General features: G+C 43.1%; 1 long non-coding RNA gene across 1 annotated transcript; it reads left to right on the top strand.

Annotated features, from left to right (window-relative positions):
- The first annotated feature begins 2,961 nt into the window (after positions 1–2,961).
- Positions 2,962–18,078, top strand: LOC138513383 (uncharacterized). The gene is made up of 4 exons (XR_011281753.1): positions 2,962–3,345; positions 4,323–4,382; positions 16,439–16,526; positions 16,957–18,078. It is a non-coding gene; the product is annotated as an uncharacterized lncRNA (long non-coding RNA).
- The last annotated feature ends 1,008 nt before the right edge of the window (positions 18,079–19,086 follow it).

Genomic DNA, 19,086 nt, shown 5'->3' with positions numbered 1-19,086 from the left:
GGAACAAATTTTGAAAGCAGCTGATTGGTCTAAAGAGTCCACATTCAAGAGATTTTGACATAAACGTATTGATCATGTTGCACTTAATGTGATGCAAGGGCTTTAAACTTGCATCGGCATTGCAGGTGAGTTCAGGCCCTCCTGGGCCTCGAGAAAATGGAGGGCTGCAGTCCTTTAAGACCCCCCAGCACTGATTACACCCTCACCACCCCTTCCTTCCCATGGCCTCATTTCCCAGTCTCCCTCCCAACCTGCCCCTCTCCCATGATTGGTTCAATGCTGCTCCTAACTTCCCTTCGCCGGACAGCCCCTGCAGCTAAAGGCCCCTGAGGCGAAGGACAGCTCCTACAGCGGCAGCTCCAGGATGTGTCTGCAGGTGTCAGCAGGGGAAGCCAGTGGCCAGCCGTCAACCAGCAGCAACTACCAAGGTAGGTGTGGCATGGGTGGGGAGTAGAGCAATCACACTGCACCAGAAAGCCATGCCACACTACCTTACCTCACAACATAGTTTGACAAGCTTTTATTACTAATCAGCTCCAGAAAGGGCGAGGACTGCTGAATTATCAACTGAGCTACACTGGAACAGTACTGTGAACACTAGCCTGCGTCACACTTTTGGGAACTGTTAGTTTTGCCTTGAGCAACATCTAGAGGGTGCCACATTGGGACAGAACTTTGATTAAGATAGAACTGTGAATGTTACCTGCATCACTCTCTTAGGGAATACTCAATATTAGCAATCTCCCACTATAAATGTATTCTCAAATATAGGTATAACAAACTATCTGTGTCTGTTATAAAACTAAACCTACTCTATTATATTCTGAAACCTGCTGCATTGTGAAACCTGGACCTCTCTCCCACTACACAGGACTCTCAAATATAGGTGTAGCCTCCATCATTGCGGTTGTATGATGAACCCCACTGCATTGTGAAACCTAGGCCTCTCTCCCACTATACAGGACGTTGTTATATGGTGAAACCTACTGCATTATGGAACCTGGGCCTCTCTCCAACTATACAGGACTCTTAAATCTAGGTGTAGCATCCGCCCGAGCCTACTGTGTTTGAAACCTACTGCATTGTGAAACATTGGCCTCTCTCCCACTATACAGGACTCTCAAATCTAGGTGTAGCCTCCATCTTTGTTTGTTATATGTGCGACTATACAGGACTTAGGTGTAGCCTCCACCTTTATATACTATATTTGAAACCTTCTGTGTTGTGAAGTCTGGGTCTTTCTTCCATTATGCAGGACTCTCAAATCTAGGCATTAAGCCAAATTGCGAATGTTAGTTGTGAGACATATTACCCACTAACCAAAAAGCTTAGATTTCTGCATACTTAACTCACACAAAAACCCACACAAACACTTCTTGCACAGAAAACTGCACGCACTTCACAATACCGCAACAACAAACAACACATAAGCCGTACCAACAGCACAAGGGGACTGACATTGACCGGATACTCGCACCCAAGCTCAACGCATGGTGAAAACCAAACTGAAGCTGCCAACAGGACACCACTTCTCTCACTATACTACTCCCCCTTCATTCTAGTAACCAACCCCACCTTCTCGTTTGCAGATCCGCCTGAGAGCCCGGGGACCAATTCCGTTGGTGACGGTGTGCGGTACAACTACTTTTAACATTTAACATAATATGAGGCCTCCTGTCTTGACATAGAATGGCTAATCCCCTCACTACCATGAGAGGGGGTTTAGATTATATTAAAGACAGGGAGGCGAGTATTTTAAGAAGGTCCCAGAGCTGGTCATGGATTGGGTTGCCTGCGCTACAATGTCTATTCTTCAGGGGTGGCGTCTGATGTGGTAGAGACAGAAGAGGATTTGATACTAGAGGAAGGGATTTATATGTGGGAGGGTCTCTGCCTATTGGTACCTAACAGGGCATGACCTACCGTTCTTGTTCGATTGGGGATTTCTCCCTTTATTGGCACTGACATGCTGTTTTCAGTTTGATTAAATGCAACTTGTTTTTGTTTTTAAATGTTTTCTTTGCTGCAGTTCAGAAGTAAAGATTATAATGCATAATACTTGCCTCCTTGTCTTTAATAGAATCTAAACCCCCTCTCACGTCAGTGAGGGGGATTAACCATTAGTAAGAAAGAATATGCAATTATGGGTGAATTGGAAATTAAGAACTACTTATATATCTTGTCAAGAATGTGGTATTTTGTTAAACCAAGACGTGTACTGTCTGAGCTAATGAAAGGAAAGTAGCAGTCTGGTTTTCCTAACGAAGTGCGTCTATGTAATTGAAAGAGAAATTCTGAAATCAGAAAAGTGCCTGAAACTATATTAAAAAATGGAACACAGGGCCCATATATGAAATTACTATACATAAAATCACATTCTAGGATAGAAAGCGAAAATTGGAAAGGACTTTCCTTACATAAGTTCTCCAGAATCTCTCAGTGTTGAAAGTTGCTAAGTGGGACATGTAATGTGTGTATTGTGACAGCGTTTGCAAATGAGCGTGCGCGTTTGGTCAAACTCCGCCATGAAAATATGAAGAGAAACCAATAACGTACGCTGAAATAGAGTGCGGCGCTGGCTTGGAGCATGGGCGAAAGTAGAGGTAAAGCGAAGAGAAAGCAGCTTCGATTAAAACAAGGGCGGACGTGTTCGTGCCATTTGCGAATTTCTGTTGACATGCCCTGGTTGTGTTTTTTTCTACTTTGGAGAGCGAAAGCCCAAGGTAAGTGCTTTTCACCAAAATCAAGATGAATGATTAACGTCGCTAGCTGAATGAGAGAGATTTGCTACGTAAGCCTTCAGCGCAGCACAAACAGCACGGCAGTTAGTCAGGTCTGCCTCTTTCGGCGCTCGAGCGGAAGGGGGAGGAGGGGAGGGGCGCTTGCTACGTTCCTCTTGCCGTCTTTTTTCGCTGCGTCACGAGCCTGCGGCCGCCATCTTGCGAGCAGAAAAAGTTCAAGTTCAAGAGCGGATTGTCCATAGAGAGAGGAGGAGGGGGGTGGAAAGAAAACCTGAAGTTCGGAAATCATTCTTTTTACTCGTCATTCTCAACTTTCACTCTTCAGTAACAATGCCACCGCCCTTCCCCAAAGCTTCCTCGCTACAGTGATTCCGCTAGAGCGAAACACGGCTCTGTTCTGCAAGTATCACCAAAAATAAACCCCTTTGACCGCCGCAGGGTTCGTAGGCTTTCCGGCCCCTTGTTTGCTGAGTCGACGATAAATGCTCTCGGTACTAACAAACGACGGCTTTAAAACAACTTCTAAAAAGTGGAGAAGGAGCCATATATCTGCATTTAAGATCAGATTTATACTAAACGTGTGAGACGTGGCATGCAACATTAGGTTTGTTTAACTTCTTATATGTGTGTGGGTCGGTATTCACGTCCGCTCTATACCAAGAAAAGCCGACCGGGCATCTGGAAGGCACGCACTTGATTGCCAATTTTCGGGCGCACATCAAGCAGCGTTTCCGTTTATAGTTTGGCAGCCTGTCTCGCTGTAAATAATAGACGAGCAGTCGTAAACAGTTTTCTATGTATGTATTACCGTATATAACGCATAAACAGTATAGAATACTGGCGTGCACCCATATGTTTGAAAATACAATTGAGGGGGCAAAGTCTCCGAGACCACAGACCTTCCCTGCTCAGCGCGACGCTTCCTGCAGAGGGGAAATTCTGAGAAAAGAAGTTAAGGCGAAGCCTGCACTAGTGAACAGCTGCATGGTTTTGAATGGTCCTATATTGAATAACATTCTGACTCTGCAAACTTCTTCCTGATCTCTGCTTACAGTGCTCGCGCACTGGCTTCAGGACCCTCGGGTGCTGCATGCTTTCGCTTGTGGAAGCTTTGAGCGAACGTGCCCCCCTTCTGCCGCCCCCCAACCCCCTGTTAATATATCTCTTACATGGAGTCGGATCGGTTCTTAAACCGATATGTTTTTTTGTCAGTTCCACCGAACCGTTAAAAGTGTGCTGTGGACGTGGAGTGCTAGAAAACATGTTTTGGCATCCACGTTTGGCAATGATAGATCAGCTTATTTTGTGCTTCCCTAGGTCGGATTGTACCTCACAGATACAAGGCGGCTGGCCACCCACCCACACATGTTTTTGTGTGCATGCGGCAGTTCATTCATATGCAATCAATAATGTAAAAAAGATAATTGGGTAAGCCGATGTGTTCTAACAGCGTGGCAATTAAATCCACGTATCATTTGCATAATGACGAGCGGCATTTCTTCGGCTCGTTTGAACATACCTACTGCGTGAAACTCGATCTGGAGCTTTTCAAAACTAAACGCAAGTATCTTATCTTTTCAGAGAACGTTGCAGACGAAAACATACCTCTACAAAAAATGTTTGAAGAATTCCGCCCCCACGGTATGTTTTTCTTTTAAGCTACTGCATCATAAATATAATGTACATTTGTTGTTCTCCAAAAGGTTAATAGAGAAATTATGACATTCAGGACCCATTGTTATTTCATTTTGATACTGCAGAGGTTTATACTTTTGTTGTGTATCCTTTGCTACTAAGCCGAAATGGTTGATGTATCCATAAACAGGTGCTGTCACATATTTTCTTTGCACTGGAAGATGTAGCCACACTCGGAGATGCATTGCTAAACTACACTGGGCGCATATATGTGATTTGAATGTCAAGTAGGTGTTGTATATCAGTTTAATGCGTTTTCTTTATATTCAGAAAATGTCTGTCACTTGAGGGATTTAAAGCATTTGCTCAAGTTTGCCAATAACAACTTTAATTTGTGCACAGAGGATCGACTCTGGTAAGAAAGGGCGACATCAACCACATCCTGAAATGTTGCGGTTATTTTATACCGAAGTCTTCCCACATGTGGAGTACATACATGTGGAGTACATGTAGCAAACATTCCAGGGGCGCGATGCTCGGCTTTATAATACAATGATAGTGGCAACAATATCCGTCTACCAGTATTAGCCATTTTTGAGATTTAAAATTATTAGTGGCAAAATACCGAGTGTACAAAATAATGTGGATGTGGTCTTATCCTGTAAAATATATTTTTACAGTCACCATCACGAAAACCTTATAGATTGAGAAGTTTGGATACAAAAAATATTTGATTCAACAAAAACACGAAAGTAAACACACGTTTACCGTCTGCTTAGGTTATCACAAAAAGGCACACTGGCACCAGGAGAGCCGTCAAATGTCAGAAGTTGCGCTATACAGCATCTCTTCACATAATTATTTGGAAAACAAAAAAAAAGACAAATTAAACCACCGACTATTGTAAGCACACGTTCCAGTGTACATCCAAGGCACATTTTCTTTTCTCAAATACCATTTGAAAATATTCTTTGTTTAAGGCTTGTATAACCCGTGTGATCATTAGCAGGCATGCCACACATTATACTTAAATTATTTCGCTTAATTTTCCGAACAAAAGGTAATTAACGTTAATTTCATACTTTTCCATTTGAAACCACAGATAGAACTGCGCGGTACTTATCGTGGAAAGTTAAACATTAAGGAAGAGGGGCACATTACTGTGATTGTTTTCTTGCCTTTCATCATTATCTCTGTTCTATTTTTCAGTTTAGTTTTGCATGTATTTAAATTCATGTCATTTTCATTGAATCCGTCAAATAAAGTGCTATGGTAAGTGCCAATCAGCAGATTATTCTGTATTTTTTTTAAACCTGTTCCAGTCGCACTTTGCCACAGATCACTGATTCCATTTCAAATTGTGGAGTCCTGTTGATTCTAAACAAGGATAATTTCCGAACATAATCTGTACACTAATCAAAAACACGTGCTTATTTTAAAATCTAATTCGTGAAAGTCATAATTTTTAACAGTACATTGAAAATAATATGCACGTCATATATACGCACTTTCTCTCAGTTTAGTTACCTGATATTTGTATTGTTAAATATTGATATTCAAATCAGAAGACCAAAATACAATGGCCAGGAATGGCACACATAAAACGCCACTGTGCCCCGAGATGTATGATGTATTTTCTTTCAACCAATGCTATCCTAACATATAGAAGTTTGCGCTACAATGCTTTCAGATAAACGATTCTTCAAAATTAGATCAATCGCTTTTCGAAATCTGAGCTTGTGTAGAAGCTTCCAAAGGAACATACATAAGACACATTTATCTTCAGGTTTCTAGAAAACCGACATATTTGGAATGGTTGCAAATGTCCTGCAGAAATATTGTGTGAGTATTAGTAACATGTGGAAGTAGTGTGAAACGTGTGCGACTAAGGCGATCAATATATACTTTAATTCACAGAGCGTTTTCTTATGCGACTGCGCCATTATAAAACGCTTCTGTGAATCGGGCCGCCTGCGCATTTTGTTTATGTGCTGCAGGTGAGGTGAGGAGAATTTTGGTGACCATAACATTAGTATTCATTATGCAAATAAAATGCGATCTCTTCATAATTAGGTAGCAAACTATAGGCTGCTATATAAAGTATCCACCATGAGATGACATATACAGTTCATTGCGAAATTATTTATAATATAAAGTAAAATTAAACTTATTTTCAATGTAAACGTTTGCAGATATTAGGGAGTTAATTCTAAAATAATTGTAAATAAACGTGACACCAATTTAGTTATTTTAGACGGGTGTGTATCGATTGCATCGATTTTAATGAAACTATGCGGTCTACATATTAACACATATTTAGCAAACGGTTAACTGCGGTACCTTAAAATGAAGGCATGAAACAATGACAGTCATGGTCTGCAGACGTGTAGTATAATTTCTTGTTTTTATATTTAAAAAAATGTCACTAAAAATACGTTTCAAGTTTAATGGATTTTATGATTAACACGTTCTTCTTGTGAAGCCCCAACGGCTGAAAACTGCGCAAGCCAACATGCACGTGATTTTTCCACTGGAGGGCGCCACACAGCAGTGCTGAAGCGTTTAAATGTGGAGCTATTAAGCTGAACTACTTCGTCTGTGTTGTGTTTACCGTCTTCCCTCTTTTACAAATATTCTTACACAGGAGTCACCAGGTAACTCTGGCTCGCCAAAGGGAATGCGAAGGTAAACGCAGAAAATCGGCGTTCATCAACGAAGACAAATGGGCAAGAGTATCCCTCTCATCTTAATCGCACAGTAACTACAAGCTGTTTTCTGACCTATTTTTTCAAATTGTTTTTTTTTTGGACCAGGTACACATCACAAGTATTGTTTTTTTCTCTAAATGATAATTATTTTATTAGCCATCATGGAATATTACGAACACGATAAAGCTTGTGAATCTCAAATGTCTTCTACTTCTTCAGCCTAATTTGCTACTTACATTTGCATTGATTTGATGAGTTTCAGGAAACCTAACAATGCAAGTGCATTCTAAAGATTATATAAGCAGCCGTAGCACAATACTGCAGCAATGGCTTTCAGAAAAGTAAACTTTTAATGTCAACGTTTTTGATGAAATATGATGGATGTCCAGATTCTAAAACAAAATTTAACCCCATGTTCTTGTTGATTCAGTGCTCATTGTTTACCATTCTGAAATATACTGAATAATTAATTAAGTTTATTAAATTCGGATATTTCCATTAACATATAAAACATATATTTAAGGTAAATTAAATACAACGTAATACAACCCATCCCCAATTGGAGAAAAAAAAACATTGTGTAGGGTCTATTCTGAAACGCACAGTTGAAGCTTTATAAAATACTACCTGAAGTCAAAACAAAACATTTCATATATCCTGCTTGACGAATTAACACAACCCTAACATTTTATACAGGTTAAAATTAAAATCTGCATTATTGCAATTCATAATATACCAAATTGCCTCGCTGGACGGCCTATTTTTATTCCGGCCAAAGTGCTGTTTCAGCAATATCTTACGTAGGTTCCCAAAGCAGTTACAGGTCAGTGGAAAATTATTCAGATCCTCCAAAGCAGTCATATCACAGAAACAGGCATTGGTCATTACTCCCCCAACCCATTAAACCCGTGCATTTGGAGGAAGCACATGTTGGCGGGTGATCAGAACTATTCTTCCACAATCTGGGGACATAATGTTACACACTTCACCTCCTGTCACTGCGTTCAACTGTAGAGCCTCATACAACCCTCGGGATCTCAAGTTGCATGCGGTTCTATCTTCTTCCAAATCAACATTTAAGGCTCCTTCCTTTAAAACAGATCTTATTTATTTTTGGTATTTATAGAGCGCACTACAGCCCAAAGGCATCGAGGTGCTATTAGGGAACGTAGGAAGGCTTGATTCAGGGTTACATGAATGCGGCCCAAAAGTTACTTGATGCATTATGTTTGGTTCCATTTACAGGAAAAAAGCAGCGTCATACAGAACATGGAAACTACACGTGGAACTGTCAAACAAAAAGCCTGGTTTTGATGGCTTTCCTGAAGGCTGAGTGCGAGTCAATCAGTCGTAGCTCAGGGGGTGGGGGTTCCAGAAGGTGGCAGCCATATTAGGGAAGCTAGTGCCACCCGCCCGTACTTTTCGAGTAACAGGTGCCAATATTCTGTTGGAGTATGCAGTTCTGGAGGGTCTGTATGTGGTGTGGGGGACAATTCTCTGAGTTAGGTAGGGGGGACCAGCCCATAAAGACACTTGTGCGTCAGGGCGAGTGTTTTGAAGACAATCCTTTCCTTGACGGGTAGCCAGTGGACCTTCCTCCTGCCATCTGAGATGTGATCTCTTTTAGAGATGCCAGTTGCGGCCCTCAGAGCGTTATTTTGTGCAAGTTGAAGTTTGGCCAGATTTTTGCAGGAGGTCTCTACAAGGAGGGCATTGCAGTAATCCAGCCTTGACCCAATTATTGCCCTAGGAATTGTAAGGCAGTTCTGTTGGGATAGGAAGGGTCTGGCTGTATTAAGAAGTTTGGCGTGGTACGCTGAAGCGGATGCTATAGCATTAACCTGTCTATTCATGGTTAGGTCAGGTTCGATGTACACACCCAGCGTCTTTATTACTTGGGAAACAGCAATGGGGATCTTATCCACTGTAAATGAACACTCTTGTTTGCCCAGTTTACCCAAAGTGGATGGGGATCCAATTAACAGAAGTTCGTTCTTCTCACTGTTGAGGCATAACCAGTTCTCTGCCATCCAAGATTAGATTGTTGAATAGATGGAGTTGAGGGTGTTAAGGTCAGATAGATAATCTCCCGAAAGGGGGATGAGTACCTGGGTGTCACCGGCATATTTAGTATATGAGATGCCCAACATGTCCAGGATTTTGAATAGAGGCCACGTGAAGAGGTTGTAGAGGGTGGGAGCCATGCATAAACCCTCTGGGACCCCACACTTGATAAGACTAGGGTTGACACATGAAGATTCAGAGAAAACCTTCATCACTCCATCCTGTAGGAAGGAAGTTATCCACGCACAGGCCCTCGGGGAGATGTTAGCTGCCGTGGAGAGGTGCTGGCAGAGAGTCTTGTGATCCACCAGATCGAAGGCAGCGGAAAGGTCCAAGAGAACAAGGAGCGCAGGTTTGCCTGCGTCTCTGAGGTCGTCCATTTGATTTTTTAAATCAAACAGAGCCGATTCAGTGCCATGCCTAGGCCGAAAGCCGGACTGCCGGAGACCCAGAAGGTGGTTATCCTCGATGAATTTTTGAACTTGCAGGTAGGCTGCTTTGTCAACATTTTTTTTGAAGAAAAGGCACAGTCGTAATAGGCCTGTAGTTCCCAAGGACCGATGGGTCAAGGGAGGTTTTTTTTAATGAGCGGAAGGACCCATGCTTCCTTGAGGCCCGTTGGGACGTGGCCCGACTAGAAGGAAGTGTTGATAAAAGCAGTGATAAATGGGATAAGGGATGGGGTGCAGTCTTTTATGACCTGATCCGGACCGTCATCCCCTTTACAGTTAGACGGTTTGATGGGCAGTTACCTCAGATTCACTAATTTCCTTGAAATCAAACACTGAGGATGGGTTGGAGGGGTGGCCGGAGGCGGGTGCTGTGACAATTGGCAAATATGTTGGAGAGGTCTTTTTGGTCGGTAAGGATTTTGGTGTGCAGGGTTTCTAGCTTGTCCAGCATGGCAGATTGAATTTTGTTGCACCAATTCGCATCCTTCAGTAGTGTAGGAGGCGGGGTGCAGGAGACTCCAGCTCCCTGAAGATGGAAAAGATTTCCTTTGTCCCAGATTTGGCATTTTCAATTCTGGTGTTGAATGAGGTGGCTTTGTTCTGTTTGATGGCAATTTTTTAGTTTTTGGAGATAGCCTGAAAAGCTGCTTTAGAGGCATCATTAGGGTGATTTTTCCAAGTAGCAAGCGCTGCCCCTTTCTTAGCACGGAATTCCATTAGCTCTTGGGAGAACCAAGAGTGCTTGGCTTTTTTGTTAGCTTTTGTGAGTGTAAGTAGTTCAACTTTGTCAACAGCTTTGGTGATAACCCTATTAAATGTTGATACCAAAAGCTCTGGGTCTTTCGGGAAAGGGGGCATGAGGGCGGGCACTGCAAGGTAGGGCGAGATATTCTCCATGGTGAGCTTGCAAGAGCTTTTCGAGAGAGCAATAGGGAGTCGAATAGTGACTTAGAGGTGGTGATGTGTCATTTAATGCAGTAGTGGTCGGACCAGGGAATGGGAGCAATCCCAGAGACCAAGGGTGAGCATTTATGAGAGGACACCCATTCGAGCGTGCGGCCTTTCGCATGGGTATGCTGCGAGATAGCCTGGGTAAATCCTAGGGTAGAAAGGGCTTTCTATGGAGCGGAGGCATTAGCGTTGGAGTAATTGAGGCCTAGGTCGAGGTCGCCTAGGAGAAAGATTTTGGATGATTTCTTGAGATTGTCTGAGAGGGCATGGATTAGGGAGCCATGGAAGTCAGTGGCAGGGCCTGGAGGGCGGTAAACGACATGAAAGGCAATAGTGCAGTTGGGTGAGAGATTTAGTTTTAAATGGGAGGTAGTCGAGTTTTGGCCTAGTTCCACATTGATCCTTCTGATGGTGAGAGTATCCTTGGCAATGACAGCTATGCCACCACCTCTTTGACCTGCCTGGTCTTGCCTATGTATAGTGTGTCTGCAGGGGACTGCAAGGGAGAGTGTGGGGCCAGAGGTTTCTTTTAGCCAGGTCTCACAAAGAAAGAGGTCAAGATTGTCCTTGGTGATAAGGTCATTTACATCCAAGGAATGTGCTGGCAGGGAGCGGGAGTTGACAAGAGCACATTTGAGAGGGACGTCCTGTAAGGGAGGTGGCGAGGGGTGAACAGCCTGGTTGACCCCAAGTGCTGAGGGTCTAATGGCTTTATTAGTCAGATCAATGTGGTGTGTGGGTGGCAGGGACGCAATGCTAGGTACAACATTGCTGACACAAGGCCGTAATGGAGGGTGTGCAGTAGGTATAGGGACATTGCTAGACACAACATTGCAATCAGAAGGCAGTGCTGCAGGCATCGGTACATTGCTAGACACAACATTGCAATCAGAACATTGCTAGACACAGCATTGTAATCAGAAGGCAGTACTGCAGGCATAGGCACATTGCTAGACACAGCATTGCAATCAAAAGGCAGTACTGGAGGGTGGGCATCATGCATAGGTACATTGTTGGTGATATCAGAATAATGACATGGAAATTGGCATGTGGGTGCAGGTGTAGTTGATGTCAGAGTATCTTGGTGAGCGGTGGGATGGAGGTCAATAGGGCTTATGTGTCTGCAGCTGAGTGCAGCGCCGCGGTGGGCCTGCCTGATGGCAGTAGTTAAGGCCTCAGCAGGCGAGACTAGGGCCAAGGTACAACTATCCCCCTGTTGCGGAGCCACGATGCGGGCAGCTGCCGAGGCAGATTGCACCAGCATGTTGAAGAACATTGCAAGCGGCACGCTTGTCTGGTGAGGCCGCAGCGAGAGGAGCGGTGCTGATGCGTGGCCAAGCAGCATGGGGGCAAGTAGTGCGCGTTGGGCTTTCGGAGGTTAGGAATATACAATTATGTGGAAGGCGTCTTACTCCCAATCACGCATTTCTACAGGCCACGTTGAGGGTAACGACGAGAGGCGGCCAACCAGAGAGTGTGATCGGAGCCGCGTATTCTTGATGAAGATAGGGAAATGCACAGACGCACTTGAGGGGCTAGTGCATGCATATCCTTTGCCTTTTGATAAATAGCGGGTGGTGGCAGTCAGCGATGTCGAGCAGCGGAGAGCTGCAGAGAGAGAGGTTGAGGCCTTTTCTCCTGGCCTTCTTTCCACGTCTTAAAGCAGGCGGGGAGGGCCGTTGATGGTGTGGGAGCGAATCCGGCCGTCAGGCTTCTGTTTTGTTGATTGTTTCCATGGCAACCGGTACAGTGGCCATCTTTGGCCTGGAAATCTTGTGTCGAGCAATGGAGATGCGTGCTGTTTCAGGCACTGCGGTTCCTCTGATGGTGTTCCATATGTAGTTTACTTTAATATATTCACATCCACCAGTCCCCACTCACGAGCAATTTACATCTCGTAGGGGAGTTTATAATTTCCATTAATGCATTGATATTTGGGCTCTCAACCTCTCACATTTAAGTCTTCATAAAAAAGAACCCACATCTAATATTTGCCTGAGTTTCAAATTTTGAGACCCCTAATTCCAAACAAAGAGCTCTTTTTGGAGTGCCTAGTGGGAGTCCTGGTAACTTTAAAAACATTGTATTCTGTATAACAGCAAGTTCAGAGCATTTTGCGTACCCTCAAATCTTGCTTCGTATAGCAGCGCTGTCCCCGGTTCCATGTCATTTCAACAAAGGAAATTAAATAGCTGTAATTTACTTAGTTGAAATTACTTCGAAAATATACTTAGAATTTTTTGTTTTTTTTGGGGGGGGTGTCCCGCTCCTGTCTCCCCTTCCCCTTCACTGCCACCCTAACCCCTCCCCATCCTCCTTTTGCCCCTTACCCCACAATTACATGTAAAATTCAAAGTCATTTCCACAAAGTAAAATACATACAAGTATGCTTCATGGAAACAACAGGATACCCTGTCACCACCTTAATTTTGTAGACCCTTAAACACTTGTTTAAAATGTGTCCTACATTCTTATGATAAAATCTTAATAGGCTCCCTTATCAGAGCTTTTTCAGCTACCATATCTGAAAAAGCAAAATGTGTCCACTACCTCTATTTTAACACCATTTAAAAACAATTAGTATTTTTTTGTTGCCTTTCTCAAAAACCATGATTTTGTTTTGTGATTGTACTCAGCTTTAGATTATGAGTTCATCCATATACAATAGAGATCCGACAGATGTATTTCCCAATACTGGGGAGCATACTGTAAAAAGACTAGCTATGTGGTTAAAATCTATTAAAAATAGTATACATTAAAGAGAGGCTAAAGAGCATCCTTGCTTAATCCTTGTACCGAAGTGGCACCTTTTATGCTCAGCCTAATCGATGTCCAGGAAGCCATCCAGTTGCAACATGGCAGGAATGCGCCTGGGCCTATTTATATTCCAATTGATCTCTATAAAGATGAAATGTCCATCTGGGCCCCAGTATTGCAGCGTTTGTTGAACGCTCTCATTCACCTGAATACAGTTGCACCCTCTTGGCAAAGTGCTACCTACCATCGTCCCAATCTACAAAAAAGTCAGGGAATGAAATCCCTGGGAATTATAGGCCGATATGCTTATTGGACTGCACAGGCAAGACGTTTGCGAAAGTAATCCTCAAACACCTACAGGACTGGTCAAATACGAATTAGGTCATTGACCCCCCTTCAGGCTGGTTTTCAAAGGGGGAAAAGTACAATTGACCAGAACTTCGGATTATTTGTTCAGAAATACACAATATTGAGGAGATCTAAACTATATGCAATCTTTATAGATCTTAAGACAGTAATGGTAGCTTTCATCAAATCTTTATTGAATCTACTTTGACTGCATTTTTTCAGATGAATATTACAACGCATATATGAGGAATTCGACCATCTGCACGGTGGGTGTGCGATCACCTGGGCTTTTATGAATTTCTTAATTTAATGGAATGGTGGTAGACCGATATCAGGAAAATGTGTGGGGCTAATCCATATACATGTTCCTGTGCTCACACCACAACAAACGCATAGACCTGTGTACTCTGGGTAGACACAGCCTGCAGGCACAGTCCGTCCTCTCATATTTAGTTAGGCTATGACAGGGAGTACACTATGTCCTCTCCAGGAAGGGGGAGGACCAAGCTTCCACCTGCCATGGCCAGCCTGATTAACTAACAAAGGCTCCATACATCTGCCCTGCTCTTTTGTTCATCCCTGCAGCTGGTGGCAGTGATTATCATACGAACAGAGTTTACTTCAAACAGGCCCACATGGGGCCTGGCTGCAGAGGAGGTTAACAAAGGAGACAGGAAACCCCAGCGACCTTTCATATGCAACTGTGTCAACCTGAAGCCAGCTCCTGCCCTCAGTGTCATTGATAGTGAACTGTCATGTCTGGGACTGCATGTTTACAATAAGCCCCCCCCGGGAGGGGACTCCATTCATCAGGTAAGAGGATGTGGTTTGCAGGAACAACCGAGCCTGGTCTTGCTACAACTTCAAGGGAGACCTGCTGCTTTAAAAGGGAACCACAGAGGAATCCATTAACTAGAGAGACTCTTTTTTTTATGAACAACAGACATGAAGATGGATGGGACTTGGAATCACATGTTTTCACCCCTTTACCTTACCTGTTGCAAAGAACTCTGGTAATGACCTCCTCCATACAGGAGATTTTAGAGTGGACCCCAGGATTGGTTCATTAAGGTGGGCTTAGCCTACACCAATCACTGTGGCCCGTTTGGCTGTAAAAGAGGACTGAACCCCTTTTTCTGGGAGATCATCTGAAGACTTTGCAAGGAGTAGCAAGACAAACTCATCATTGGACCATGGCTGTAGGTACAGTATGCCTTACATCTTCTCCCAGTGATGGAAGGCCAAGACCTCCAAAGAGGGAAGCAATATCCCTCCCTAAACATCTTGCAGGGAACAGGGGGTGATAAAGAGCTCATAGGACCCCCCGGCTGCTCAAGAACCGGTAACCAGCCAACACACAACGTGCCCTGCTAGGCTCTTCAGCAAGCTTCCTAGGTAGGACGCGCTAGAAGGTCTCTGAACCTACAACAAAGGACAAGGCAGCTGCCTGCAATACACTTCTCAGCTTTGGGCCATCCACCTTAAAGGACGACACAAGCCCATTGAAGAAGCTGGGAGAAGTGCCTCGACAAGCATCTACTGACGTCCTCCTTAATGGACATTTTCGTGCCAGTCGAGTTTCTTGAAGTGCAACCGACTACAACACTGGCCGTTGTCAAGCCACAGTAGCTTAAAGACATCCGAGATGCCTCGACCATTGTTTCAGAACCGCCAACCAGCACTGTGACAACGATTCCTGAGCCGCCGTTTAGGCCAGTCTGCAGCCGTTCATCCATCTTTGCTCATCGACCGTCTTCCGCCTGATACCTGCAGCTGACCGCCGTCACAGAAGCCTGCAATGCACCCTGAAGCCGACTCGACCCTGTCGGTATCAAGAACATCTACTGCACAAGGTACATTGCAGTTCTGTCTCCATAGTCCTTCCCAGAAGGCCCCTAAAGACATTTTAAGACCCAATGCTCCCTTTGTGCTGAAGCAAAAAAACTTAAGCTGTTGTAATTAACCATAATGACTACCCTCCTGTCAGTATCCAGAGCGCATCCCTTTTTCCTTCTTTGAAACTGTCTGTCCTCTGCATGCCTTTACAGGATCTGTTGTATTTTGTAGTGTTGCTCGAACTGTCTGTTGTGATATATAAAGTAAATATTTTGTACACAACCTTGACTGGGCAGTCCCTTTATCATTGGGTAATAATTGTATTTTTGCTGTGTGTCAACTAACCAACGATCCACGATTTTTCAGTGATAAGCCTACCGTTCAGAACACGTTACCAAAATTGGACAAAGAGATTTATAATTTGCTTCTTATTCAAATAGGTTTGGATCCCTTCTGGTGTATTAGAGGTGTGAGGCTGATTGATGGTTTAGAAACTGATATTCATCCCTGGATCACTAGTACCCCAGAAGTTGATTTGTCACAGCATAACCTTTTCAACGGGCAAAATATTACTATGCCGCTTTCGTTCTCTTCCACAGTGCACTCGCCCATGCCCGTTGCTGATTGGCTTACAGTCACGTGTATGGCCTATCAAAGTCAAAAGAAATGGCCAAAGGACAGAAAAAAAAACAGGGAATTTTGTATAGTCTAATTATTGCTACAAGTGCATTTATTTTGACATTAATCAGAATTTTAGGTCAACTTTTGAATTGAATAACCTGGCGATGAAAAATGTTGAACAATATATTATGGAAGGATTTGAGTTTAAAGAAAAGACCAGAATATATTTTTCTGAATCAAAATATGTCTTGCAGCACACAAATACAACTCTGTGTTCTAGTAAGTAATTCATGTTTTTGTATGAATTAGTGCAATGTTTTTTTAGGCCACAATCTAGCGAGATGACAGCCGGTTTCCGCGATCCGGAAATCATCTACATTTCTCATTTGAAAGCACATACGCTCGAAACTACGGTAAGCAATAGCTCCTTTTATCATTTTTGTATGGATCAATCCTTCTGGTGCATTTCTATTATACTTTCATGCCCCGAATATACATTTATTTAATACATGCTTTTCGGTAAGTCTTTTTATGGTGATTTCGTATGCAACAAAATCACATAGAACCCTTAAGACCGCTCTCGACGACATCCAGCGGGATATTGTATGGCAAGTTTTGTCAAATAGGGAAATCCTGGGTCATCTGTTAACTATGATTCAACAACTATACTCCCATAATAAGTCTGTAGTCCGATAAGGCCTGTGGGGTGATACGACAGGATCCCTTCCCAGTGAACAAGGGCATGTTCTTTATCTACATAGATGAGGTGATCGACACTCATCGTTAATTGTCTGGACCAACCATAACTGGGGGCAGATTCAATACCGGCATTTTTCTTTGCAGATGATGCTGTAATACTTGCTACATCACCTACTGGCCAGAGAGTGTCCCTGACTGACTGCCTTCCTGAATAAATCTAAGGAGCATAGGCTAGAAGTGAATACAGGGAAGATGTTCAAGCCCAAGTTTTGTAAACTTCAAAAATATATTGTCAATGTGAACGGCATCAAACTGGAGCAAGTAAAGTTTTATGATTACTTGGGTGTGAAATTCATGGAAAGTGGATACTGGACAGCCCAATAGGATACATCATGGACCAATTTGTATAGTTGGGCGAACAAAATGTTGTTTTTTCCCCATGGGAAGGGTGCAGTTTCACCAGAACTGGAAATTTGCAGGGCATAGGCTAAATCTGCTGCCCTGTATGGTGCAGATATATGTGGCTATGTAAATTATAAGTTAAGCGTAGCTGAAAATCAGTTCTGGAAAATACTGCTTATGCTCCCCATTAGCTGTCCTAATGCACCATTTCAGGCCCGGAATATCTTTGAGGAAAAATTGACACTGGTTTCGAGAAGTATCTGGATTTGGCCAGCACGCCACTGGCACCCAGCTTCTTTTGAAGCTAAGATTTAACATCCTTAATGTTGCTACTTTCACTAGCTGCTCGGGTGGATCATGTGATTGCATTTGCCCCGTATGTGGCTTTGAATTTGAAACAGTGGCCCGCTTAAAGCTATTTTGTAATGGTTACAAGTTTTAAGAGCAAAATATTTTAACCCACTTTTTTTACGAAGTATTGATCAGGCAATGGCATTTATTAGACTGTTAACTGATATGAGCACAGTGTACCCTGTTTCTAAATATGTTTACTGTGCGCGGCTCTATAGAGCAAGTGCCATCAAAACATAGAGATTACGTTCCTTAACTTGCATTTGCTGCTAACATTCTACCCCTCTGCACTTTATGTCGTGTCTTTTTTAACTGCATTTTGAATGTTTTAGTGTTTTTTCTTTTTTATATATCCATTCGATAGCCATTTGGAATTGTATTGCTTATTGCAAGGACAATGTTATTTATGGAATAATTTTAATCTTTTATCTTTTTAAACTATGTCATTTACTCATTGTTGTAATTGTATTTGTGCTGAATGACCAAAGTCAAATAAAGGCATATGATAACCTACTGACTGAATCCTCCTATTTGTGATGAAATCGTCTGAAAAACTCCCTTCTTTTGAACATCTGACTTACTATAGTACCTTTTTACACAAAACTGTTCCTATTGCCTATTACCTCTTCCTGCCATCCACCACAAGGTATTCATGTTCGTTCCAAACTATCCACCTTTCTGTGGACATTACAAAATGATGGTGTTTAAAGAGATGGTGGCAGAACATATTGTAATCTTCAGAAAATAATAGTCTCAATTTATCTTATGGTATTAGTGAAAAAGGTTTATTAAAGTTTGATCTTGCAAGATAAACAGACCGCATCCTAATATTGACCCTTTCACAGCCAACTAATGTGCCTGCCCTCCTGATGAGCTCCTTTTGTATCATCCCGACAACTACCCACTATGTCGAAAAAGCACTTACAAGGTCTTCTGGTCTCCTATTCCTGCCTTCTCTAGAAACATTACTCCTATTGTCTCCTGAGAATTGGCTCTTGTTTATGTTCATGTCCAAAGTGTTTACCTCACTAAGCAGTTCTGGGTAAAACATGGTGGTGATGATGTATTTCCAGTGGCGGCCTCCTCAGGCGAGGTGCAATGGTTTTCGCCCCTATGATAGTATCTGGGTAGATGAACAGTTCTATTGTGGAAACCAGTTCATACCATCAGGATCCATTGACAATGAGGGCCTCATCACAAGTTGGGCCCCATCCTGGTGGTAAATCCGGCGTAATACCACTCAGTGCAATTGCCGTTATCGCCACTTGGTTCTGTGGTATTATTGTCGGATTACAAGTGACGGTCTAAGTCCCCATATTTTGTGTGTTCATAAGACTCAATGAGGCAGTTTCGGTACAATTACTGCAGCAGTAATTGCGCTGTTGTAATAGCGCCGAATATGGGTGGAGAGCTGGAGGTGACTTCTCCAACTTTCTCCCGAACTCGTGATTGGGTGGTGCGGTAATGCGGCAGTAACTCTGTTGCAGCTGCATATTTACTGCACTGCCCATCTTGTGATGA

This window comes from Ambystoma mexicanum, chromosome 12, assembly GCF_040938575.1.
Source record: "Ambystoma mexicanum isolate Mex_15411 chromosome 12, UKY_AmexF1_1, whole genome shotgun sequence".
Classification (NCBI taxonomy): Eukaryota; Metazoa; Chordata; class Amphibia; order Caudata; family Ambystomatidae; genus Ambystoma; species Ambystoma mexicanum.
This window is presented reverse-complemented; position numbering and strand designations above follow the sequence as displayed.